The sequence below is a fragment of the Leptodactylus fuscus genome, unplaced genomic scaffold, assembly GCF_031893055.1.
Source record: "Leptodactylus fuscus isolate aLepFus1 unplaced genomic scaffold, aLepFus1.hap2 HAP2_SCAFFOLD_66, whole genome shotgun sequence".
Classification (NCBI taxonomy): Eukaryota; Metazoa; Chordata; class Amphibia; order Anura; family Leptodactylidae; genus Leptodactylus; species Leptodactylus fuscus.
In genome coordinates this window covers 42,125-69,603 of record NW_027440693.1, presented here as the reverse complement: position 1 = coordinate 69,603, position 27,479 = coordinate 42,125, and the positions used below count along the sequence as shown (strand labels likewise).

At 46.0% G+C, this 27,479-nt stretch overlaps 1 protein-coding gene across 1 annotated transcript in view; it reads left to right on the top strand.

The window, feature by feature from the left end:
• Window positions 1-17,658: 17,658 nt before the first annotated feature.
• C1D (C1D nuclear receptor corepressor) overlaps window positions 17,659-27,479 on the top strand; it is a 31,109-nt gene continuing 21,288 nt past the window's right edge. Inside the window, exon 1 of the mRNA XM_075261941.1 lies at window positions 17,659-17,727. The gene's annotated coding sequence lies outside the window, so the exon portion shown is untranslated. The remainder of the gene's footprint in view (window positions 17,728-27,479) is intronic.

Here is a 27,479-nt window from a genome sequence, read left to right as displayed (position 1 = left end):
AAAACCTGCCCAGAAATGGAAACTGTCTTAGTCTGAGGCTCCACATTTCGGAAACGCCGTCATTTTGATGCAGTTTTTGCTGTGGATTTTTGAGCCAAAGTCAGGCCTGGCTATATCAGCTATGGGAATATAAAGGGGCTCTCCGACGTTTCCCGTCTGGTAAATCCTCTCATGGCTTTGGCTCAAAAAAATGCTATAAAATCTGCAACAAAAAACCTGCATTTCCGCAATGTGTGTCCTCAGCCTAAAGCTAATGTATACAATGAAGGGGGTAAGTGTATGACGAGGGATATAGAGGATGATAACAATCCAATTACCTAAAGGGGACATTCACACTACGTATACTGAAGCTTATTCTGAACGTAAAACACGTTCAGAATCAGCGGCGTCTAAAGCAGCTCCATTCATTTCTATGGCAGCCGGCATGCGAGCGCTCCCCATAGAAATGAATGGGCTGCTTCTTTCACTGCGAGCGCTCCCATTGAAGTGAATGGGAAGTGCCGGTGTATACGGCTCGGCATGAGCAGAGCTTGCTGTATACGCCGGCACTTCCCATTCACTTCAATGGGACTGCTCGTAGTGAAAGAAGCAGCCCATTCATTTCTATGGGGAGTGCTCGCATGCCGGCTCCCATAGAGATGAATGGGAAGTGTTCGGCAGCCCTGCTGTAGCGCCGGCGTGTACGGCTGTGATACACGCTGGCGTTACGTAGTGTGAATGCACCCAAAGAGAGAATTACTGTAAAATTAAACCTGCAGGAGGCTTTTTAAGAACCGTGAATGTCACCGCTACAAGCTGATGTGGCCAAGAGAATTCAGCACACAACGCATTGCTTTAATTGGGTGAAATCATTAATATGTAACGCTCTGCAGGCCGCCGCTGCCGCCGCCGCTGCAAAATCCCGATCATAAACAATATCCAAGCGCTGAAATATATTTAATGAAGCCCCAAAATACAAGAGATCTGCAAATAAAGTAGAACCACAGCAACAAGGCGCACGTGTTAGTTATTGAAATTTAAAGGGGCTTTAGGGAATCTTAATATTGATAGTCGACTGTCAATATGACGGGGTCTGACTCTGCACACCCCCACTGACCAGCTGTTAGTACATAGGTAACGTATCCTAATGATATGTCTCACCACATGAGCTCTCATTGGAAAATTGTGGCTTAAAGGGGTTGTCCAGTGTCAGACAAATATTGAGAGATAAATGTTAGTGTCTGTATAATGAAAAGTTGTCCAAGTTCCCAATAGACTTTCTGTATCAGCTCCTCACAGTTCTCTAGATCTCTGCTGACTGCCAGAAGATAAAAATCAGTCCAAGGTCATGTGATGTACAGTCCATGGTCATGTGATATACAGTCCATGGTCATGTGATGTACAGTCCATGGTCATGTGATATACAGTCCATGGTCATGTGATATACAGTCCAGGGTCATGTGATGTACAGTCCATGGTCATGTGATGTACAGTCCATGGTCATGTGATATACAGTCCATGGTCATGTGATGTACAGTCCATGGTCATGTGATATACAGTCCAGGGTCATGTGATGTACAGTCCATGGTCATGTGATATACAGTCCATGGTCATGTGATATACAGTCCATGGTCATGTGATATACAGTCCAGGGTCATGTGATGTACAGTCCATGGTCATGTGATATACAGTCCATGGTCATGTGATATACAGTCCATGGTCATGTGATATACAGTCCATGGTCATGTGATATAAAGTCCATGGTCATGTGATATACAGTCCATGGTCATGTGATATAAAGTCCATGGTCATGTGATGTACAGTCCAGGGTCATGTGATGTACAAGTCCAGGGTCATGTGATGTACAGTCCATGGTCATGTGATGTACAGTCCAGGGTCATGTGATGTACAGTCCATGGTCATGTGATATACAGTCCAGGGTCATGTGATGTACAGTCCAGGGTCATGTGATGTACAGTCCATGGTCATGTGATATACAGTCCATGGTCATGTGATATAAAGTCCATGGTCATGTGATATACAGTCCAGGGTCATGTGATGTACAGTCCATGGTCATGTGATATACAGTCCATGGTCATGTGATATACATTCTATGGTCATGTGATATACAGTCCATGGTCATGTGATATACAGTCCATGGTCATGTGATATACAGTCCATAGTCATGTGATATACAGTCTACGGTCATGTGATATACAGTCCATGGTCATGTGATATACAGTCCAGGGTCATGTGATATACAGTCCAGGGTCATGTGATATACAGTCCAGGGTCATGTGATGTACAGTCCAGGGTCATGTGATGTACAGTCCAGGGTCATGTGATGTACAGTCCATGGTCATGTGATATACAGTCCATGGTCATGTGATATAAAGTCCATGGTCATGTGATATACAGTCCAGGGTCATGTGATGTACAGTCCAGGGTCATGTGATGTACAGTCCATGGTCATGTGATGTACAGTCCATGGTCATGTGATATACAGTCCATGGTCATGTGATATACATTCTATGGTCATGTGATATACAGTCCATGGTCATGTGATATTCAGTCCATGGTCATGTGATATACAGTCCATAGTCATGTGATATACAGTCTACGGTCATGTGATATACAGTCCAGGGTCATGTGATATACAGTCTACGGTCATGTGATATACAGTCCATGATCATGTGATATACAGTCCAGGGTCATGTGATATACAGTCCATGGTCATGTGATATAAAGTCCATGGTCATGTGATATGCAGTCCATAGTCATGTGATATACAGTCCATGGTCAAGTGATATACAGTTCAGGGTCATGTGATATACAGTCTACGGTCATGTGATATACAGTCCATGGTCATGTGATGTACAGTCTATGGTTATGTGATATACAGTCCAAGGTCATGTGATATACAGTCCATAGTCATGTGATATACAGTCCATGGTCATGTGATATACAGTCCAGGGTCATGTGATATACAGTCTACGGTCATGTGATATACAGTCCATTATCATGTGATATACAGTCCATAGTCATGTGATATACAGTCCATGGTCATGTGATATACAGTCCATGGTCATGTGATGTACAGTCTACGGTCATGTGATATACAGTCCATTATCATGTGATATACAGTCCATTATCATGTGATATACAGTCCATGGTCACGTGATATACAGTCTATGGTCACGTGATATACAGTCTATGGTCATGTGATGTACAGTCCAGGGTCATGTGATGTACAGTCCAGGATCATGTGATATACAGGCCATGGTCATGCGATATACAGTCCATAGTCATGTGATATACAGTCCATAGTCATGTGATATACAGTCCAGGGTCATGTGATATACAGTCCATGGTCATGTGATGTACAGTCCAGGGTCATGTGATGTACAGTCCATGGTCATGTGATATACAGTCCATGGTCATGTGATATACAGTCCATGGTCATGTGATATACAGTCCATGGTCATGTGATGTACAGTCCATGGTCATGTGATGTACAGTCCATGGTCATGTGATATACAGTCCATGGTCATGTGATATACAGTCCATGGTCATGTGATATAAAGTCCATGGTCATGTGATATACAGTCCATGGTCATGTGATATAAAGTCCATGGTCATGTGATGTACAGTCCAGGGTCATGTGATGTACAAGTCCAGGGTCATGTGATGTACAGTCTATGGTCATGTGATGTACAGTCCAGGGTCATGTGATGTACAGTCCATGGTCATGTGATATACAGTCCAGGGTCATGTGATGTACAGTCCAGGGTCATGTGATGTACAGTCCATGGTCATGTGATGTACAGTCCATGGTCATGTGATATAAAGTCCATGGTCATGTGATATACAGTCCAGGGTCATGTGATGTACAGTCCATGGTCATGTGATATACAGTCCATGGTCATGTGATATACATTCTATGGTCATGTGATATACAGTCCATGGTCATGTGATATACAGTCCATGGTCATGTGATATACAGTCCATAGTCATGTGATATACAGTCTACGGTCATGTGATATACAGTCCATGGTCATGTGATATACAGTCCAGGGTCATGTGATATACAGTCCAGGGTCATGTGATATACAGTCCAGGGTCATGTGATGTACAGTCCAGGGTCATGTGATGTACAGTCCAGGGTCATGTGATGTACAGTCCATGGTCATGTGATGTACAGTCCATGGTCATGTGATATACAGTCCATGGTCATGTGATATAAAGTCCATGGTCATGTGATGTACAGTCCAGGGTCATGTGATGTACAGTCCAGGGTCATGTGATGTACAGTCCATGGTCATGTGATGTACAGTCCATGATCATGTGATATACAGTCCATGGTCATGTGATATACATTCTATGGTCATGTGATATACAGTCCATGGTCATGTGATATTCAGTCCATGGTCATGTGATATACAGTCTACGGTCATGTGATATACAGTCCAGGGTCATGTGATATACAGTCTACGGTCATGTGATATACAGTCCATGATCATGTGATATACAGTCCAGGGTCATGTGATGTACAGTCCATGGTCATGTGATATAAAGTCCATGGTCATGTGATATGCAGTCCATAGTCATGTGATATACAGTCCATGGTCATGTGATATACAGTTCAGGGTCATGTGATATACAGTCTACGGTCATGTGATATACAGTCCATGGTCATGTGATGTACAGTCTATGGTTATGTGATATACAGTCCAAGGTCATGTGATATACAGTCCATAGTCATGCGATATACAGTCCATGGTCATGTGATATACAGTCCAGGGTCATGTGATATACAGTCTACGGTCATGTGATATACAGTCCATTATCATGTGATATACAGTCCATAGTCATGTGATATACAGTCCATGGTCATGTGATATACAGTCCATGGTCATGTGATGTACAGTCTACGGTCATGTGATATACAGTCCATTATCATGTGATATACAGTCCATTATCATGTGATATACAGTCCATGGTCATGTGATATACAGTCTATGGTCATGTGATGTACAGTCCAGGGTCATGTGATGTACAGTCCAGGGTCATGTGATATACAGGCCATGGTCATGCGATATACAGTCCATAGTCATGTGATATACAGTCCATAGTCATGTGATATACAGTCCAGGGTCATGTGATATACAGTCCATGGTCATGTGATATACAGTCCATAGTCATGTGATATACAGTCCATAGTCATGTGATATTCAGTCCATGGTCATGTGATATACAGTCCATGGTCATGTGATATACATTCTATGGTCATGTGATATACAGTCCATGGTCATGTGATATTCAGTCCATGGTCATGTGATATACAGTCCATAGTCATGTGATATACAGTCTACGGTCATGTGATATACAGTCCAGGGTCATGTGATATACAGTCTACGGTCATGTGATATACAGTCCATGATCATGTGATATACAGTCCAGGGTCATGTGATGTACAGTCCATGGTCATGTGATATAAAGTCCATGGTCATGTGATATGCAGTCCATAGTCATGTGATATACAGTCCATGGTCATGTGATATACAGTTCAGGGTCATGTGATATACAGTCTACGGTCATGTGATATACAGTCCATGGTCATGTGATGTACAGTCTATGGTTATGTGATATACAGTCCAAGGTCATGTGATATACAGTCCATAGTCATGTGATATACAGTCCATGGTCATGTGATATACAGTCCAGGGTCATGTGATATACAGTCTACGGTCATGTGATATACAGTCCATTATCATGTGATATACAGTCCATAGTCATGTGATATACAGTCCATGGTCATGTGATATACAGTCCATGGTCATGTGATGTACAGTCTACGGTCATGTGATATACAGTCCATTATCATGTGATATACAGTCCATTATCATGTGATATACAGTCCATGGTCATGTGATATACAGTCTATGGTCATGTGATGTACAGTCCAGGGTCATGTGATGTACAGTCCAGGGTCATGTGATATACAGGCCATGGTCATGCGATATACAGTCCATAGTCATGTGATATACAGTCCATAGTCATGTGATATACAGTCCAGGGTCATGTGATATGCAGTCCATGGTCATGTGATATACAGTCCATGGTCATGTGATATACAGTCCATGGTCATGTGATATACAGTCCAGGGTCATGTGATATACAGGCCATGGTCATGTGATATACAGTCCATAGTCATGTGATATACAGTCCATAGTCATGTGATGTACAGTCCAGGGTCATGTGATGTACAGTCCATGGTCATGTGATATAAAGTCCATGGTCATGTGATATACATTCTATGGTCATGTGATATACAGTCGATGGTCATGTGATGTACAGTCCATAGTCATGTGATATACAGTCCAGGGTCATGTGATATACAGTCCATAGTCATGTGATGTACAGTCCAGGGTCATGTGATATATAGTCCATGGTCATGTGATATACAGTCCAGGGTCATGTGATATACAGTCCATAGTCATGTGATATACAGTCCAGGGTCATGTGATGGACACACAGGTGCACAGCTCGTTACCAGGCAGGTATCTGATTACATAATGACCAATTATATACAGACACGGCGATGAGTTGTCAGCAAGGAAGGGCAAGAGACAAAGAATGATAGTGCAGGTGACTATTAGAAAGTGACTACAGACGGGGGGGAATTTTCTGCCAATTTTCCAGCACTTGGCCCTTTCTGATGGGCCATAAATCCTGCAGATGATGTGATTTGATGTGTGATGTGATGTGATGTGGTGATGTGATGTGTGATGTGATGATGTGATGTGTGATGTGATGTGTGATGATGTGATGATGTGATGTGTGATGTGATGTGATGATGTGATGTGTGATGTGATGTGTGATGTGATGATGTGATGATGTGATGTGTGATGTGATGTGATGATGTGATGTGTGATGTGATGTGTGATGTGATGATGTGATGTGTGATGTGATTTATAGCCGTCTGTGACTGTCGTAGATTTCTATTGAGGCACATCATGGGAGCGTCCCAGATATAAGAACAGGCCGGATCCTCGTAATGAATGAGGTGAATGTCACTGCAGAGGGTGAAATGATTAAGACTGGAATAAGAAACACCGGTCTCAGTAAAATCCCCCCATCACGTCCACTGACCCCGTCTGTAAAATATTCCATTTAGCAGGTGTAATCCCATTAATTCCAATTTCCAGCCTAATGAAATACAATTTTTTACAGCTGTTCACGTGATGACAACGGCAATGAATTGTAGTATAACGTACGTATGGCGGTTACTGCAAGAGATCAAATGGGATTGAACTAGCAAGATGGAAAAAGCATAACTAAGTAATAAAATCAATGTTTTTGGAATATACGAGTACTGTGCAGCATTGGCAGCTCCTAATGTATTAGACAGTAATCATTCACAGTGACAGGTCTAGGAGATAGAAGTACATGAATATTCCAAGACATCTGGAGCAAATGGCGGGGCCACATTCAGCTCCTCAGACAGAGCGATCCCTTCTAGTGACGCGCAGATAATTCAGTGATTTCTAGCGGATACTTCTTGGCAGTTCCATCTTCAGCAGTCACTTCTACCACTACAGGATTCAGGCCATCTCTCAAAGTCACTGTCCTCGAGCCACCACCTCCCTGCAAGTGAGAGGACAAAGCAGATCATTAAAAGTGAGTTAGTGACAAAGAACAATGGCGCAGCATCTCTGCGAGCGGTAAGTGCGGAGTGACACGAGATACCGTCTGTCTACATTGCCATTATTGGATTACAAAGTCTAATGTCTGGCCTCAGGATGAAAGGCGCTCTGTGCAGGACTCTACAAGCTCATGTCTGCTTCTGCAGGGTCTCCTCCATCGGCCACAGCCCACCGATACATTACAGCCATCTGGGCCCAGACCACCATGAAGACTGTTCAGTGCACACAAGCTTCCCATCGCTCCCATCAGCTCCCCCCAAACAGTTATCACACCCCCTTTTTTGTTACAGAATCCCTCCTTGCTGCTAAATATCTTAAATCTTGGTATTCCATTCGGGGGTTCCCATGCAGACACCCCAAACAGGATACTGAACGCAGATGTGAACCCTAACCCACCACCTCTCCTTCATCTGTTCTTAGATGCACAACCGGATATTATTCTTAGCCGAGGTGTTTTTACCTTTGGAAAAAAATTGTGTCCAGAAAACAGTCGAAACATAAGTCATGTAGTCTGTACTTTACAAGGCAAAAAGCCCCCGGAATGGATTGATATACAGTGTGTGTGTGCGAGCGTGTGTGTGTCTGTGTGTGTGTGTGTCTGTGCGAGCCTGTGTGTCTGTGCGTGTCTGTGTGAGCGTGTGTTTGTGTGTGTGCGTGTCTGTGCGAGCGTGTTTTTGTGTGTGTGTGAGCATGTGTGTGTCTGTGTGTGCGAGCGTGTGTGTGTCTGTGTGTGTGTTTCTATGTGTGTATGAGCGTGTGTGTGTGTGTCCGTGTGTTCTATGTGTGTGTGAGCGTGTGTGTCTGTGCGAGCGTGTGTGTGTCTATGTGTGCGTGTCTGTGCGAGCGTGTGTGTGTGTGCGTGCCTGTGTGTGTGCGAGTGTGTGTGTGTCTGTGTGTGTTTCTATGTGTGTGCGAGCGTGTCTGTGCGAGCGTGTGTCTGTGTGTGTGAGCATGTGTGTGTCTATGTGTGTGCGAGCGTGTGTGTGTCTGTGTGTGTGTTTCTATGCGTGTGTCTGTGTGTGTCCGTGTGTTCTATGTGTGTGTGAGCGTATGTCTGTGCGAGCGTGTGTGTGTCTATGTGTGTGCGAGCGTGTGTGTGTCTGTGTGTGTGTTTCTATGTGTGTGTCTGTGTGTGTCCGTGTGTTCTATGTGTGTGTGAGCGTATGTCTGTGCGAGCGTGTGTGTGTCTATGTGTGCGTGTCTGTGCGAGCGTGTGTCTATGTGTGTGTGAGTGTGTGTGTCTGTGAGCGTGTGCGTGTCTGTGTGTGTCCACGTGTCTGTGTGCGAGCGTGTGTGTCTATGTGTGCGTGTCTGTGCGAGCGTGTGTGTGTCTATGTGTGCGTGTCTGTGCGAGCGTGTTTCTATGTGTGTGTGAGTGTGTGTGTCTGTGAGCGTGTGCGTGTCTGTGTGTGTCCACGTGTCTGTGTGCGAGCGTGTGTGTGTCTATGTGTGCGTGTCTGTGCGAGCGTGTTTCTATGTGTGTGTGAGTGTGTGTGTCTGTGAGTGTGTGCGTGTCTGTGTGTGTCCACGTGTCTGTGTGCGAGCGTGTGTGTGTCTGTACTGTATTTACTTTGGTTTTCTGATGATCATTTGCACCAGAAATGTGCCACTTGGTCCAATTACTTGACACCTTTGCCACTTTTTTAAAAAGTTGATGGAGTGCGAAGAGAGTCAAGGTGGGCTGAGACACGTATTCACTATGTGACCTGGACCCCACACAGATCAGCTTTTGCAGCAATCTCTGAGAGCCGGATGCTGCTCGTGGATGGATGGCGCACACAGCGAATCACCACAATACCGTGGATGAGGCAGCAGTTCGGCTCCTATTACTTATATAAGAGCAGGGCTCCCCATCCACTAACAGCTTCCGGTACAAAGTGACTACGGCAGCAACTGATCTGTGTGGGGTTCAGGTTTTGGATCCCCAGAGATCACATACTGATGACCTATCCTGTGGGTACGTTATTTGTATTGAAAATCAATTCAGGCCGGAAAACCCCTTTAAGAATGTGGCCCAATGTGTCTTACTCAATTCCTCCCAGTCTCTCTGCCTACAATAAGGAGAACAAGGCAAAAGGAGGCTAAAGGAATAAAATCCTTGAAGAAGACCCAGCAGTAATGTGCAGGTAGCCCCTGAGTCACGTGTCCACGTGTCCACGCTGAGCTGTGTGACCTGACTGGGCGCTCTTACCTGGTATCTGGTTATGTCTGATTTGTAAAGAGGTTCTAGTTTTACTCCAGACACAGAAAGCCTCTCCAGGTCACAATTATCCTCCTCATGCAACTGCCTCCCCGGGACATCGGGGCAAATTTACAAAAATACCAACACCAGTTTTCTAGCGTAAAAGTAATGCATTTGTAGGGCATTGCCCATTTGCAGCATTAAGCGTGCCAGTTTCTCTAGTTATTGCTCAGCTTGCCACTTGTTAGAAAGGTTAGTAGAGCAGGAGGGAGAACATGGGGGGCTGGGACGGGAACCCCTCACCTGACAGAAAACTGGTGGGAGTTACATGTGAAATCCAGGCCAACCCCTGACTGGTGAACATGTCATCCTTGTAGGTCTGGGCCTCTTAATAATTCAGGCGCATCTCACACCAGAAGGCGAAGAAACTAAAGCGCTGGTCTAGGAATTACAGGAGGCCGGGGGAGGTGACACATGGAAAAAATGAAACGTACTCACACGCGTGCTCCGGCGTTTCCTGGCACATGTCACCACTTTAGCCAATCAGTGGCCTCAGGAAAGGACCCAGGACGTTACAGATGATGTATATGGGAGGTTACAGATGGTGTATATGAGAGGTTACAGATGATGTACATGGGACGTTACAGATGATGTATATGAGACGTTACAGATGATGTATATGAGACGTTACAGATGATGTATATGGGAGGTTACAGATGATGTATATGGGAGGTTACAGATGGTGTATATGGGAGGTTACAGATGATGTATATGGGAGGTTACAGATGATGTATATGAGACGTTACAGATGATGTATATGGGACGTTACAGATGATGTATATCAGACGTTACAGATGATGTATATGAGACGTTACAGATGATGTATATGGGAGGTTACAGATGATGTATATGGGACATTACAGATGGTGTATATGGGAGGTTACAGATGATGTATATGGGACGTTACAGATGATGTATATGGGAGGTTACAGATGATGTATATGGGACGTTACAGATGATGTATATGGGAGGTTACAGATGGTGTATATGAGACGTTACAGATGATGTATATGGGAGGTTACAGATGATGTATATGAGACGTTACAGATGGTGTATATGGGACGTTACAGATGATGTATATGGGACGTTACAGATGATGTATATGAGACGTTACAGATGATGTATATGGGACGTTACAGATGATGTATATGGGACGTTACAGATGATGTATATGAGACGTTACAGATGGTGTATATGGGAGGTTACAGATGATGTATATTGGACGTTACAGATGATGTATATGGGAGGTTACAGATGATGTATATGGGACGTTACAGATGATGTATATGAGACGTTACAGATTATGTATATTGGACGTTACAGATGATGTATATGGGACGTTACAGATGATGTATATGGGACGTTACAGATGGTGTATATGAGAGGTTACAGATGATGTACATGGGACGTTACAGATGATGTATATGAGACGTTACAGATGATGTATATGAGAGGTTACAGATGATGTACATGGGACGTTACAGATGATGTATATGGGAGGTTACAGATGATGTATATGGGACGTTACAGATGATGTATATGGGACGTTACAGATGATGTATATGAGAGGTTACAGATGATGTATATGGGACGTTACAGATGATGTATATGGGACGTTACAGATGATGTATATGAGACGTTACAGATGATGTATATGGGAGGTTACAGATGATATATATGAGACGTTACAGATGATGTATATGAGACGTTACAGATGATGTATATGAGACGTTACAGATGATGTATATGGGACGTTACAGATGATGTATATGGGACGTTACAGATGATGTATATGAGACGTTACAGATGGTGTATATGGGAGGTTACAGATGATGTATATTGGACGTTACAGATGATGTATATGAGACGTTACAGATGATGTATATGGGACGTTACAGATGATGTATATGGGACGTTACAGATGATGTATATGAGACGTTACAGATGATGTATATGAGAGGTTACAGATGATGTACATGGGACGTTACAGATGATGTATATGGGAGGTTACAGATGATGTATATGGGACGTTACAGATGATGTATATGGGACGTTACAGATGATGTATATGAGACGTTACAGATGATGTATATGGGACGTTACAGATGATGTATATGGGACGTTACAGATGATGTATATGAGACGTTACAGATGGTGTATATGGGAGGTTACAGATGATGTATATTGGACGTTACAGATGATGTATATGGGAGGTTACAGATGATGTATATGGGACGTTACAGATGATGTATATGAGACGTTACAGATTATGTATATTGGACGTTACAGATGATGTATATGGGAGGTTACAGATGATGTATATGGGAGGTTACAGATGATGTATATGGGACGTTACAGATGATGTATATGGGAGGTTACAGATGGTGTATATGGGAGGTTACAGATGATGTATATGGGACGTTACAGATGATATATATGGGACGTTACAGATGATGTATATGAGACGTTACAGATGATGTATATGAGACGTTACAGATGATGTATATGAGACGTTACAGATGATGTATATGAGACGTTACAGATGATGTATATGGGAGGTTACAGATGATGTATATGAGACGTTACAGATGATGTATATGGGACGTTACAGATGATGTATATGGGAGGTTACAGATGATGTATATGAGACGTTACAGATGATGTATATGGGACGTTACAGATGATGTATATGGGACGTTACAGATGATGTATATGAGACGTTACAGATGATGTATATGGGAGGTTACAGATGATGTATATGAGACGTTACAGATGATGTATATGGGACGTTACAGATGATGTATATGGGAGGTTACAGATGATGTATATGGGACGTTACAGATGATGTATATGGGAGGTTACAGATGATGTATATGAGACGTTACAGATGATGTATATGAGACGTTACAGATGATGTATATGAGACATTACAGATGATGTATATGGGAGGTTACAGATGATGTATATGAGACGTTACAGATGATGTATATGGGAGGTTACAGATGATATATATGAGACGTTACAGATGATGTATATGAGACGTTACAGATGATGTATATGAGACGTTACAGATGATGTATATGGGACGTTACAGATGATGTATATGGGACGTTACAGATGATGTATATGAGACGTTACAGATGATGTATATGAGACGTTACAGATGGTGTATATGAGACGTTACAGATGATGTATATGAGACGTTACAGATGATGTATATGGGAGGTTACAGATGATGTATATGAGACATTACAGATGATGTATATGGGAGGTTACAGATGATGTATATGGAACGTTACAGATGATGTATATGAGACGTTACAGATGATGTATATGAGAGGTTACAGATGATGTATATGAGATATTACAGATGATGTATATGGGAGGTTACAGATGATGTATATGAGACGTTACAGATGATGTATATGGGACGTTACAGATTATGTATATGAGACGTTACAGATGATGTATATGAGACGTTACAGATGGTGTATATGGGAGGTTACAGATGATGTATATGGGACGTTACAGATGATGTATATGGGAGGTTACAGATGATGTATATGGGACGTTACAGATGATGTATATGGGAGGTTACAGATGATGTATATGAGACGTTACAGATGATGTATATGGGAGGTTACAGATGATATATATGAGACGTTACAGATGATGTATATGAGACGTTACAGATGATGTATATGGGACGTTACAGATGGTGTATTTGGGACGTTACAGATGATGTATATGAGACGTTACAGATGATGTATATGGGAGGTTACAGATGATGTATATGGGAGGTTACAGATGATGTATATGGGACGTTACAGATGATGTATATGGGAGGTTACAGATGATGTATATGAGACGTTACAGATGATGTATATGGGAGGTTACAGATGATATATATGAGACGTTACAGATGATGTATATGAGACGTTACAGATGATGTATATGGGACGTTACAGATGATGTATATGAGACGTTACAGATGATGTATATGAGACGTTACAGATGATGTATATGAGACGTTACAGATGATGTATATGAGACGTTACAGATGATGTATATGGGACGTTACAGATGATGTATATGGGACGTTACAGATGATATATATGAGACGTTACAGATGATGTATATGGGACGTTACAGATGATGTATATGAGACGTTACAGATGATGTATATGGGACGTTACAGATGATGTATATGGGACGTTACAGATGATATATATGAGACGTTACAGATGATGTATATGGGAGGTTACAGATGATGTATATGGGACGTTACAGATGATGTATATGGGACGTTACAGATGATGTATATGAGACGTTACAGATGGTGTATATGGGAGGTTACAGATGATGTATATGGGACGTTACAGATGATGTATATTGGACGTTACAGATGATGTATATGAGACGTTACAGATGATGTATATTGGACGTTACAGATGATGTATATGGGACGTTACAGATGATGTATATGAGACGTTACAGATGATGTATATGGGAGGTTACAGATGATGTATATGGGACGTTACAGATGATGTATATGGGACGTTACAGATGATGTATATGAGACGTTACAGATGATGTATATGAGACGTTACAGATGATGTATATGGGACGTTACAGATGATGTATATTGGACGTTACAGATGATGTATATGAGACGTTACAGATGATGTATATTGGACGTTACAGATGATGTATATGGGACGTTACAGATGATGTATATGAGACGTTACAGATGATGTATATGAGACGTTACAGATGATGTATATGAGACGTTACAGATGATGTATATGAGACGTTACAGATGATGTATATGAGACGTTACAGATGATGTATATGGGACGTTACAGATGATGTATATGAGACGTTACAGATGATGTATATGGGACGTTACAGATGATGTATATGGGAGGTTACAGATGATGTATATGGGACGTTACAGATGATGTATATGGGAGGTTACAGATGATGTATATGGGAGGTTACAGATGATGTATATGAGACGTTACAGATGATGTATATGAGACGTTACAGATGATGTATATGGGACATTACAGATGGTGTATATGGGAGGTTACAGATGATGTATATGAGACATTACAGATGATGTATATGGGAGGTTACAGATGATGTATATGGGAGGTTACAGATGATGTATATGGGACATTACAGATGATGTATATGGGAGGTTACAGATGATGTATATGGGACGTTACAGATGATGTATAGGAGTAACGTCCCGGGTCCTTTCCTTAGTTCACGTGCAGAGAGGGCTTCCGCGGGTACAATTCCCAGGGCGCTGACAGCACAGGGGACACTTGAGGATGGATGTTTTCTTGATTTATCCCCATCAGCAGCCTAAGTGCAGAAACCTGTAATTCCTGGACATCCCCTTTAAGCTCGTCTTCCATTCGCTCCAGAGTTTGGAATGAGAACGTCCAATTTGTCCCAGAGTTATTTCTACACGTTTATGGTTCAGCAGAAGGTCGAAGTTCGCCACAAATTCCTGGTGAATGAATAATAATAACTTTATTGATATAGCGCTGACATATACCGTAGCAGAGGAGACATGAACAGACAGTATGAGACAAAGGAATAATCCATAGAAGTGTCTGCCCGGGCACAAGAGCTTACACTCTATGAATGTGCCCGTTACACACTGCACCCCTGTGATTTATTACTAACTTACTGGAAGGAGACGACACGAAGGACAAGACACACACACAAGGATTCTGAACCAAATGGCACAATACATCAGAGTTAGGACAGAATATAGCACAGAAAGCTGTATACAAGGAGAGATCCTCAGACTGCCTTTATCTCCTCGCAGCTTCACTGAAGAATCTCTGGCTAAGAAACACAGGCTTGTTTGTCTCCAGTATGTCCGCCATATTGCTGTGGCTGCTGCCATAGGTTTACATAGAGTTTGGTCTTCACTTTAATGGCGGCCGCTCTATTAGACAGATCTTCCGTCAGGTCAGGAGACGCGGTGTTAAGGACGCGGTTTCCATGGTGAAGACTTCTTGCAATCGAATAGTTGGACGGTAATGGACTCTGTAGTATCGGCAATGCCCCGCCCAGGGGACTCTTCTGGGTGTGAGGGGTGACACTGTATATAGGACCATAGGGTGCCAGCTCCATCATGTCACACACCTAAGATCCCGCAGCTCCTCACCATGGCGTCTCACATTACTGTCTCCGAAGATGGAACCTACAATGCAAATGTGACCATGGTCTAATCTGCTGATGGGGGAGGGGGATTTATATCACATGACCCTGCAGATCATCACCCACACCTGCAGAGCATCTCTCTGATATTACCCCCCCCACACCTGCAGAGCATCTCTCTGATATTACCCCCCACACCTGCAGAGCATCTCTCTGATATTACCCCCCCCCACACCTGCAGAGCATCTCTCTGATATTACCCCCACACCTGCAGAGCATCTCTCTGATATTACCCCCCACACCTGCAGAGCATCTCTCTGATATTACCCCCCACACCTGCAGAGCATCTCTCTGATATTACCCCCCACACCTGCAGAGCATCTCTCTGATATTACCCCCACACACCTGCAGAGCATCTCTCTAACATTACCCCCCCACACACACACCTGCAGGGTATGTCTCTGATATTACCCCCCCCCAACCTGCAGAGCATCTCTCTGATATTACCCCCCCCACACACACCTGCAGGGTATGTCTCTGATATTACCCCCACACCTGCAGAGCATCTCTCTGATATTACCCCCCACACACACCTGCAGAGCATCTCTCTGATATTACCCCCACACCTGCAGAGCATCTCTCGATATTACACCCCACACCTGCAGAGCATCTCTCTGATATTACCCCCCACACCTGCAGAGCATCTCTCTGATATTACCCCCACACACCTGCAGAGCATCTCTCTAACATTACCCCCCCACACACACACCTGCAGGGTATGTCTCTGATATTACCCCCCCCCAACCTGCAGAGCATCTCTCTGATATTACCCCCCCCACACACACCTGCAGGGTATGTCTCTGATATTACCCCCACACCTGCAGAGCATCTCTCTGATATTACCCCCCACACACACCTGCAGAGCATCTCTCTGATATTACCCCCACACCTGCAGAGCATCTCTCGATATTACACCCCACACCTGCAGAGCATCTCTCTGATATTACCCCCACACCTGCAGAGCATCTCTCTGATATTAGCCCCCCACACACACCTGCAGAGCATCTCTCTGATATTACCCCCCCCCCCACACCTGCAGAGCATCTCTCGATATTACACCCCACACCTGCAGAGCATCTCTCTGATATTACCCCCCCACCTGCAGAGCATCTCTCTGATATTACCCCCCGCCCACCTGCAGAGCATCTCTCTGATATTACCCCCCACACACCTGCAGAGCATCTCTCTGATATTACCCCCCCCCCCCTGCAGAGCATCTCTCTGATATTACCCCCACACCTGCAGAGCATCTCTCTGATATTAGCCCCCCGCCCACCTGCAGAGCATCTCTCTGATATTACCCCCCCCTCCCCCTGCAGAGCATCTCTCTGATATTACCCCCCCCCTGCAGAGCATCTCTCTGATATTACCCCCCCCCCCCCTGCAGAGCATCTCTCTGCTATTAGGCACGCCCCCTCCCCGCCCATTCCCAGCAGACTCCTCCAGTACAGACTGTCTCACTGTAAGCCCCGCCCTTTCCTGCCCTGGCCACGTGACAGCCTTTAACCCTCTTCACGCCGGCCTCTCCCGGAAGTGCTGCGGACACGCGTGTGTGAGGTAACGAGTGTGTGTTATGTTGTGCTCTCTGTAGTGTGTGGGGTTGTTGTTCTCTTCTCTGTAGTGTGTGGGGTTGTTGTGCTCTTCTCTGTAGTGTGTGGGGTTGTTGTTGTGCTCTCTGTAGTGTGTGTTATGTTGTGCTCTCTGTAGTGTGTGTTATGTTGTGCTCTCTGTAGTGTGTGGGGTTGTTGTGCTCTCTGTAGTGTGTGGGGTTGTTGTTCTCTTCTCTGTAGTGTGTATGTGTTATGTTGTGCTCTCTGTAGTGTGTGGGGTTGTTGTTCTCTTCTCTGTAGTGTGTGTGTTATGTTGTGCTCTCTGTAGTGTGTGTTATGTTGTGCTCTCTGTAGTGTGTGGGGTTGTTGTTCTCTTCTCTGTAGTGTGTGGGGTTGTTGTTGTGCTCTCTGTAGTGTGTGTTATGTTGTGCTCTCTGTAGTGTGTGTTATGTTGTGCTCTCTGTAGTGTGTGGGGTTGTTGTGCTCTCTGTAGTGTGTGGGGTTGTTGTGCTCTTCTCTGTAGTGTGTGTGTTATGTTGTGCTCTCTGTAGTGTGTGTTATGTTGTGCTCTCTGTAGTGTGTGTTATGTTGTGCTCTCTGTAGTGTGTGTTATGTTGTGCTCTCTGTAGTGTGTGTTATGTTGTGCTCTCTGTAGTGTGTGTTATGTTGTGCTCTCTGTAGTGTGTGTTATGTTGTGCTCTCTGTAGTGTGTGTTATGTTGTGCTCTCTGTAGTGTGTGGGGTTGTTGTTGTGCTCTCTGTAGTGTGTGTTATGTTGTGCTCTCTGTAGTGTGTGTTATGTTGTGCTCTCTGTAGTGTGTGTTATGTTGTGCTCTCTGTAGTGTGTGGGGTTGTTGTTGTGCTCTCTGTAGTGTGTGGGGTTGTTGTTGTGCTCTCTGTAGTGTGTGGGGTTGTTGTTGTGCTCTCTGTAGTGTGTGGGGTTGTTGTTGTGCTCTCTGTAGTGTGTGGGGTTGTTGTTGTGCTCTCTGTAGTGTGTGGGGTTGTTGTTGTGCTCTCTGTAGTGTGTGGGGTTGTTGTTCTCTTCTCTGTAGTGTGTATGTGTTATGTTGTGCTCTCTGTAGTGTGTGGGGTTGTTGTTCTCTTCTCTGTAGTGTGTATGTGTTATGTTGTGCTCTCTGTAGTGTGTGGGGTTGTTGTTCTCTTCTCTGTAGTGTGTGGGGTTGTTGTTCTCTTCTCTGTAGTGTGTATGTGTTATGTTGTGCTCTCTGTAGTGTGTGGGGTTGTTGTTGTGCTCTCTGTAGTGTGTGGGGTTGTTGTTGTGCTCTTCTCTGTAGTGTGTGGGGTTGTTGTTGTGCTCTTCTCTGTAGTGTGTGGGGTTGTTGTTGTGCTCTTCTCTGTAGTGTGTGGGGTTGTTGTTGTGCTCTTCTCTGTAGTGTGTGGGGTTGTTGTTGTGCTCTTCTCTGTAGTGTGTGGGGTTGTTGTTGTGCTCTTCTCTGTAGTGTGTGGGGTTGTTGTTGTGCTCTTCTCTGTAGTGTGTGGGGTTGTTGTTGTGCTCTTCTCTGTAGTGTGTGGGGTTGTTGTTGTGCTCTTCTCTGTAGTGTGTGGGGTTGTTGTTGTGCTCTTCTCTGTAGTGTGTGTTATGTTGTGCTCTCTGTAGTGTGTGGGGTTGTTGTTGTGCTCTTCTGTGTGGGGTTGTTGTGCTCTTCTCTGTAGTGTGTGTTATGTTGTGCTCTCTGTAGTGTGTGTTATGTTGTGCTCTCTGTAGTGTGTGGGGTTGTTGTTCTCTTCTCTGTAGTGTGTATGTGTTATGTTGTGCTCTCTGTAGTGTGTGGGGTTGTTGTTCTCTTCTCTGTAGTGTGTGGGGTTGTTGTTCTCTTCTCTGTAGTGTGTATGTGTTATGTTGTGCTCTCTGTAGTGTGTGGGGTTGTTGTTCTCTTCTCTGTAGTGTGTATGTGTTATGTTGTGCTCTCTGTAGTGTGTGGGGTTGTTGTTCTCTTCTCTGTAGTGTGTGGGGTTGTTGTTCTCTTCTCTGTAGTGTGTATGTGTTATGTTGTGCTCTCTGTAGTGTGTGGGGTTGTTGTTCTCTTCTCTGTAGTGTGTATGTGTTATGTTGTGCTCTCTGTAGTGTGTGGGGTTGTTGTTGTGCTCTCTGTAGTGTGTGGGGTTGTTGTGCTCTCTGTAGTGTGTGGGGTTGTTGTTCTCTTCTCTGTAGTGTGTGGGGTTGTTGTTCTCTTCTCTGTAGTGTGTATGTGTTATGTTGTGCTCTCTGTAGTGTGTGGGGTTGTTGTTGTGCTCTCTGTAGTGTGTGGGGTTGTTGTTGTGCTCTCTGTAGTGTGTGGGGTTGTTGTTGTGCTCTTCTGTAGTGTGTGTTATGTTGTGCTCTCTGTAGTGTGTGGGGTTGTTGTTCTCTTCTCTGTAGTGTGTATGTGTTATGTTGTGCTCTCTGTAGTGTGTGGGGTTGTTGTTGTGCTCTCTGTAGTGTGTGGGGTTGTTGTTCTCTTCTCTGTAGTGTGTGGGGTTGTTGTTCTCTTCTCTGTAGTGTGTATGTGTTATGTTGTGCTCTCTGTAGTGTGTGGGGTTGTTGTTGTGCTCTCTGTAGTGTGTGGGGTTGTTGTTGTGCTCTCTGTAGTGTGTGGGGTTGTTGTTGTGCTCTTCTCTGTAGTGTGTGGGGTTGTTGTTGTGCTCTCTGTAGTGTGTGTTATGTTGTGCTCTCTGTAGTGTGTGGGGTTGTTGTTCTCTTCTCTGTAGTGTGTATGTGTTATGTTGTGCTCTCTGTAGTGTGTGGGGTTGTTGTTCTCTTCTCTGTAGTGTGTGGGGTTGTTGTTGTGCTCTCTGTAGTGTGTGGGGTTGTTGTTGTGCTCTCTGTAGTGTGTGGGGTTGTTGTTGTGCTCTCTGTAGTGTGTGGGGTTGTTGTTGTGCTCTCTGTAGTGTGTGGGGTTGTTGTTGTGCTCTCTGTAGTGTGTGGGGTTGTTGTTCTCTTCTCTGTAGTGTGTGGGGTTGTTGTTGTGCTCTCTGTAGTGTGTGTTATGTGTTATGTTGTGCTCTCTGTAGTGTTGTGTTACGTGTGTGAGGCTTCTCCACCTCATGTCCAGGGGCCGCTGTGTGAGTCCAGCATGGAGCGGGTCATGTGACTATGGTGCCAGTTCACACTGCTGCGGTATGCTGACGTTACAGTGTAGTGAATGGGATGGTAACAATCTGGTGTCAGGTCTGTCATGGCCGCGTGTGCTGCGTTCCCCCAGTGTCATGTGACCCTCCGAGGCTCTTCCAGTGACGTCACATGTTCCTCAGTTCTTCCAGTTGTCCTGTAGTCCTCTGATAAATTCTGGATCTTGGACACCCCCCCCCTTACACCTCCCAAGTGTTTTTAGTGGCTCTCCTAATATATTGTGGCACCTCCACCCCCTTTCTCGTGTCCGTACGGTCCTGGAGGATTACACGTCCATAGCATCCTTTACTAATACTTTGTTGTGCTGTTCCTCTGTTGTCCCTCTTGGAAATGTAATAATAGGCTGAGAACTCGGTGTTACTGTGTCACTTTCCAATAAGCGTGGCGTTGTCCAGTCAGGTGCCGTGAAAATGGCTGCGCCCGCCTGTCATCAATTCCCAGGAGGAATAATTGTAAGAAAACATGTCCGAATTATTCCTTCCTCGGGTCTGCTGGACGTCCTGCAGTCACCACCATTACACCACTATCTTCTACCTTGTGCTGCCCGCTGTACCCTCTGCTGTGCCCTCCCTGCTGCCTGCTGTGCTCTCCCTGCTGCCCGCTGTGCCCTCCCCGCTGTGCCCTCTCTGCTGTGCCTTCTCTGCTGTGCCCTCCCTGCTGCCCACTGTGCCCTCCCGGGCTGCCCTCTGTGCTGTGCCCTCCCTGCTGACCTCTGTGCTGTGCCCTCCCGGGCTGCTCGCTGTGCCCTCTCTGCTGCCTGCTGTGCCCTCCCTGCTGCCCTCTCTGCTGCCTGCTGTGCCCTCCCGGGCTGCCCGCTGTGCCCTCTGTGCTGTGCCCTTCCTGCTGCCCGCTGTGCCCTTCCTGCTGCCCGCTGTGCCCTTCCTGCTGCCCGCTGTGCCCTCCCTGCTGCCTGCTGTGCCCTTCCTGCTGCTCGCTGTGCCCTCCCTGCTGCCCGCTGTGCCCTCTGTGCTGTGCCCTTCCTGCTGCCCGCTGTGCCCTTCCTGCTGCCCGCTGTGCCCTTCCTGCTGCCCGCTGTGCCCTTCCTGCTGCTCGCTGTGCCCTCCCTGCTGCCTGCTGTGCCCTTCCTGCTGCTCGCTGTGCCCTCCCTGCTGCCCGCTGTGCCCTCCCTGCTGCCCACTGTGCCCTCTGTGCTGTGCCCTCTCTGCTGCCTGCTGTGCCCTCCCTGCTGCCTGCTGTGCCCTTCCTGCTGCTCGCTGTGCCCTCCCTGCTGCCTGCTGTGCCCTTCCTGCTGCTCGCTGTGCCCTCCCTGCTGCCCACTGTGCCCTCTGTGCTGTGCCCTCTCTGCTGCTCGCTGTGCCCTCCCTGCTGCCTGCTGTGCCCTTCCTGCTGCCCGCTGTGCCCTCTCTGCTGCCCGCTGTGCCCTCCCTGCTGCCCGCTGTGCCCTCTGCTGTGCCCTCCCTGCTGCCAGCTGTGCCCTTTCTTCCGGTGGATTCCGCGTCCACCTCGCGGCAGCCCCCTATGGACTGGGCCCATTCATTTGGGCCTACACCAGCCTGGAGTGCCGTGACTGTCAGAAGTCGCAGCAGGTGGATTTTGACCTTATTTTGCCGCGGCTTCCTGTGTCAAAATCAGGATCAAAATCCGCCATCCACGCCCCGTGTGAATGGGGCCTTACTGCGTCTGTCTGACCTCGGCTATCAGCCAGTTATGGAGGTGTCGGGGCTGGACTGTGGGGAAATAGGAGTCAGTGGTTTGACCTAACGACTCCACAGCCCTGGGGGGGGGGTCCTAACGCTACCCTGGCATCTGTCAGAGGACCCAATCCCATTAATCCCAATGGAAGTAGGCCAGGAGATGTCTGCCAGGATACAAACCTTCACATGGCTCCATCCTCAGCGGGGTCTACGGTATTGGGAGACAGCAGACATGTATGAGCTTTAGGGTATGGCCTATACTGACCATGGCTAGAGGCCGCACCAGCCCTACTCTATAAGGAGCCCCATACTTCTGATGGGTTCCCATCGTGCCCCGCTCGCTGACCTTTTATGCTCCTCCTGATAATTTGAGGAGTCTTATACTCTAGCTTGGCGCTCTGCCCAAATTCTGTTTGAGCTAATGTTATTGCCAAGGACTAGTGCAGGATTTTCGTTTGCTTTCCCTGCAGGTTGCCAGTCATTGTTCGCGGTTACTGATGTGGTTACCGGTATCCGGCACAGATTATTAAGCTGCAGAGCGTGGAGAGCTGGCACATGTCACGGGGCATGAACTTTTAGGAGTTTTTTTTTTTTTTGGAAGGGCCGTTCATAACATTGATAAAGTTTAAGGTGATTTTCCAGGATCTCTTATTTATAACTTTTGGCGCCTCCGCTGCCAGTGACTGGACGTCGTGATCACCCAGTGGACTCCACAAGAGGCAAATCCAAAGAGCCAGGATGGCTGCAGGGAAACGAGATTCCCATTGTTAATAATAATCACTGTAAAAGAAATATTTAATCAGGCCATAGGAGGAGGAACCCCCCCCCCCCCCAAACATCATAGTCGCCGGTCCCCAGTGCTCTGTGGCCTCTCGGCCCAATCCTGTAGCTCCGCTGTCCCTGCCGCATGTGTCTGCTGAGGTCTTGCTGTTCGGTTGCACTGACTGTAACCTCTGTCCTCTTGGATTCCTTCCTTAGCCACTGATTGGCCTCGGCCGTCATGTGACTATGGCATAAGGAAGGGACCCGGGATGTCACAGCGAGACATCCGAGCAGCAGGACCGGACCGAGCTGGGAAGACTCCGGGGTCTTTGGTTTCTTGTCACCTCCAATGGCCTAATTAAAGAAATGATATTTTAGAAATTTTGTGTCCAACACCTACTGATGATTTATTGATTACAATAAGACTTGTTACATATCGGTAATAATATTTCTATACAATAACTTAGATAGTAATTAAAGAGACCTCCACCACAAGGCAGATTCACATGTGCTCACTAGAGCCGGGCGCCTGAGCCCCTTATTACCTCTCACCAATTGTTCCCATTGAAAGGACGTGCACCTTGTTGCCCCATTCAGTGTCTATTGGGCTGACTGAGCCTTGTACTGGTCTGTGTCGGTCAGTCCTGTAGTCAGTGACTAGTGAGGAGGAACATGTGACTTACGGCGGCCATCTGATCAGCGGCAATTCCATTTATCACTTATTTTGTGACAAACCCTTTAAGCTTTACATAAAAGTGGAACCTTAATTTCCGGGTCTTGGCGCTGTATACAGTTGGTGGTCACTGATAATTTGCTACCTAACAAGATGCTGACCCCTGTGACCTCCACCAACCATGCGCTCGTGGGCTATTCCCATCGTAGACATTGATGGCACATCCATAGGACAGTGCGGCCTTTCTGCCTCTTCCATAGACATGAAGCTTTGCACATGTGCAGCCACTCTCTTACTGGTTGTAGCTGCCTCACCACTGGGGATGGGGGGGGGGGGGGAATCCCCAAACTGAATTTTCATAACATGAGCTATCAGCAGGATAGGTGATCAGTAGGTGACGCGTCAGGACATCTGGACTTCTAGCATCCTCTGAGTGTTGGTGGCCGGGCAGCGTATGCAGAACCACTACACAAGTTATAGGAGCTGTGCAGCAGCCCTGTCCACTATATAGCAGTAGTTAGCGGATCGGCAGCACCTCTTCTATTACCTGAACATGGCGTACGTCCACTTGTAGCTTCCAGCACCTGGAGGCTGCTAAAACAGGTGATCTATAGGGCCCGACAACCAGACCCTGCTGAGGATAGCACAGCAGTGTCCAAAATCAGTTTGGGGCTGGGAAACCCCATTAATCTTGTCTCTGCCATGATAAGTGGGCTAGTACAGGGGTCCCCAACTTTTTTTGCACCAGGGACTGGCTTCAAGCAAGATGATTTTTCCATGGCCGGGCTTTGGTCATATGGGGATGGGGTTATAGGCGGGCTCCATTGTGTGGACAGGAAGGCCTAATGTACCTGCAATCACCTAATATACCTGCAATCGCCTAACGTGCCTGCAATCGCCTAACGTGCCTGCAATCGCCTAACATGCCTGCAATCACCTAATATACCTGCAATCACCTAATATACCTGCAATCGCCTAATGTACCTGCAATCGCCTAATATACCTGCAATCACCTAACCATGGCCTAATATACCTGCAATCGCCTAACGTGCCTGCAATCACCTAATATACCTGCAATCGCCTAATATACCTGCAATCGCCTAACATGCCTGCAATCGCCTAACATGCCTGCAATCACCTAATATACCTGCAATCACCTAATATACCTGCAATCGCCTAATGTACCTGCAATCACCTAACCATGGCCTAATATACCTGCAATCGCCTAACGTGCCTGCAATCGCCTAATATACCTGCCATCGCCTAACATGCCTGCAATCACCTAATATACCTGCAATCGCCTAATGTACCTGCAATCGCCTAATGTACCTGCAATCGCCTAACCATGGCCTAATATACCTGCACTCGCCTAACGTGCCTGCACTCGCCTAACGTGCCTGCCAACACCACCACCGTTTCCCGGGTCCCATTCCCCTACAGATATCTAATATCTTATCTAATTTTGCCTATATGGCTTGTGGTATGGAAACATTACTGAGAATCGCACTGTCTCTGTACAGGTGATCTGCGGGGGTGTGGGAAATCCCCAAATCTAGTATTGATTAATCTTAGAAACCAGACAACCCCTCTAACAAGTAACCTGCCTGATTGGGGAGAAGTTCAGTTGTGAGTTTGCACCCGTTGGTTGCTGATCCCCCACATGATGCCAAACTCTGTTATATTGGGCTTACAGAAGACCATCGGCCCTCTGCAAACGCTTCTTCAGCCCTCTGCAAACGCCTCTTCAGCCCTGCGTTAGCCGACATTTGTATGACTGAGATTCAACCAATGTCCAGGTCAGGAAATCCGGCTCGTACATGGACTCCAGTTCACAGATGAATCTCTTGTATGAATGTAGGCTTACCCAAGGTAAGGAAAGCAGAGGTAGAAATGGGCTGATCAGCAGCGGTCTTGTGCTGTGGGTTTGGTGGCTGAATCATCTGCAGAATCTATGTGAAGATCGTCCTGAAAAGAAGTGTCCACCGTGACCTCCCATTGACATTAATAGGAGGCAGGTTCTGGATGACATTTGGATCTTAATTCCCCTCAATCATCCCCCTAATTCCTCCTTGAAGAACTTTAACACGTTGTAATTGGGCTGTGCTTATTGTCACATTTGCTTAAGCCAAGTGTCTGACACCCCACTTGATTTTGCAGCAAGGAGCGCCTAATATCATGTCAGGCCATAGCGCACCCGGTGCCAGCGGCGGTACTCTCGCCTCGTGTTACCGGCCACTACAGATTCTACAGCTGCAGTTCTCCTGTGGGCCACTAGTTGGAGCCCGGGGCCTTTTAGAATTTGGGAAATGTCAGCCCTCTTGTTCAAGACATTGATTTGTCCTTCGTACGTCAGTGGATCAGCGCTAATGACACTTGTGTATCTCACGTTATTTTATAAGCCATGTAACTAATGCCCTGGCACCGACACCCGGCACAATAGACGCTTTTTTCCTTTTGAGTCTGCCAAGTGGATTTGTGCCACTCACTTGCGTTGTTATTCCAGCACTTCCTAGTTGTGTACGTGATGGGGATTTCTCAATCCGTTCCAGTCTCATCCTGTTATAGTATCTCAACAGTATTTCTTAGCAGCCACTCCCTTACCCAACAATCATTGTAGAGGATTTAGAACAGGATTACCCTGTGGGCATTGGGGATGTGTGTGAGGTCTGTCGGTGTGAACGTGCTGTGACGTTGTTGATTTTGGCATTGGCCGCCCCACTTTGCAGCAGATTTTCCTTGGTTTGTTAATGTTTGTTTAGCGTAGCCGGGTAAATGTATATTCTCCATAACATTCGTAGTGAACCGCTAGCACGTACGGCTGTAACGCTTCAGGTGCTCGCAGCGGGTGAGGAGCGCCCAAACCAGGTCCATTAGTGTACAATGTGATGGAGAGTATACAGCAATGTATATCCATGTGCAGAGTGTTACACTAATATGGCTGATACGTGGCCTTACTGATAACCTATCATTTCTCCAGATATTTCCCACAATCCTCCAGCGCAGTATCTTTCACTAGCGGTGCGCTCACCAGCATAAATACCGCATTTTTCGGACTATAAGACGCACCTAGGTTTTAGAGGAGGAAAATAGGGAAAAAGATTTTGAAGCAAAAAATGGTAAAATATTTAATATATGGGAGTTGTTGTTTTGCACATTGACAGGTGACCCTGCAGCTGTACGGGGACGCATAGAGTGTTTTTTTTTTTGCGGGGCCAGATGTACTTTTTATTATACCATTTTGGGGAATGTCTATTGCTTACATCACCTTTTATTGAGAAAAAAACCCGGTGGTTTGACACTTTTGATTTTGACGTTCACTGTACAGGAAAACTATTAGTAGACCGGGCATTTTCGGACACAGGGACACCTAATGTGTATGTGTTTGACATATGATTTTCTACACTCTGGGGGAAAAGGGCCGCCAATACAGACCCAGCATCCACTGTAATAGAAAGGCGGATGCCGGGGAGGGTTAGACGCCGACACAGGTGCTGGGGCCTGAGACATTGCTACGCTCCTGCCCTGCAGAAAGCCAGCTGC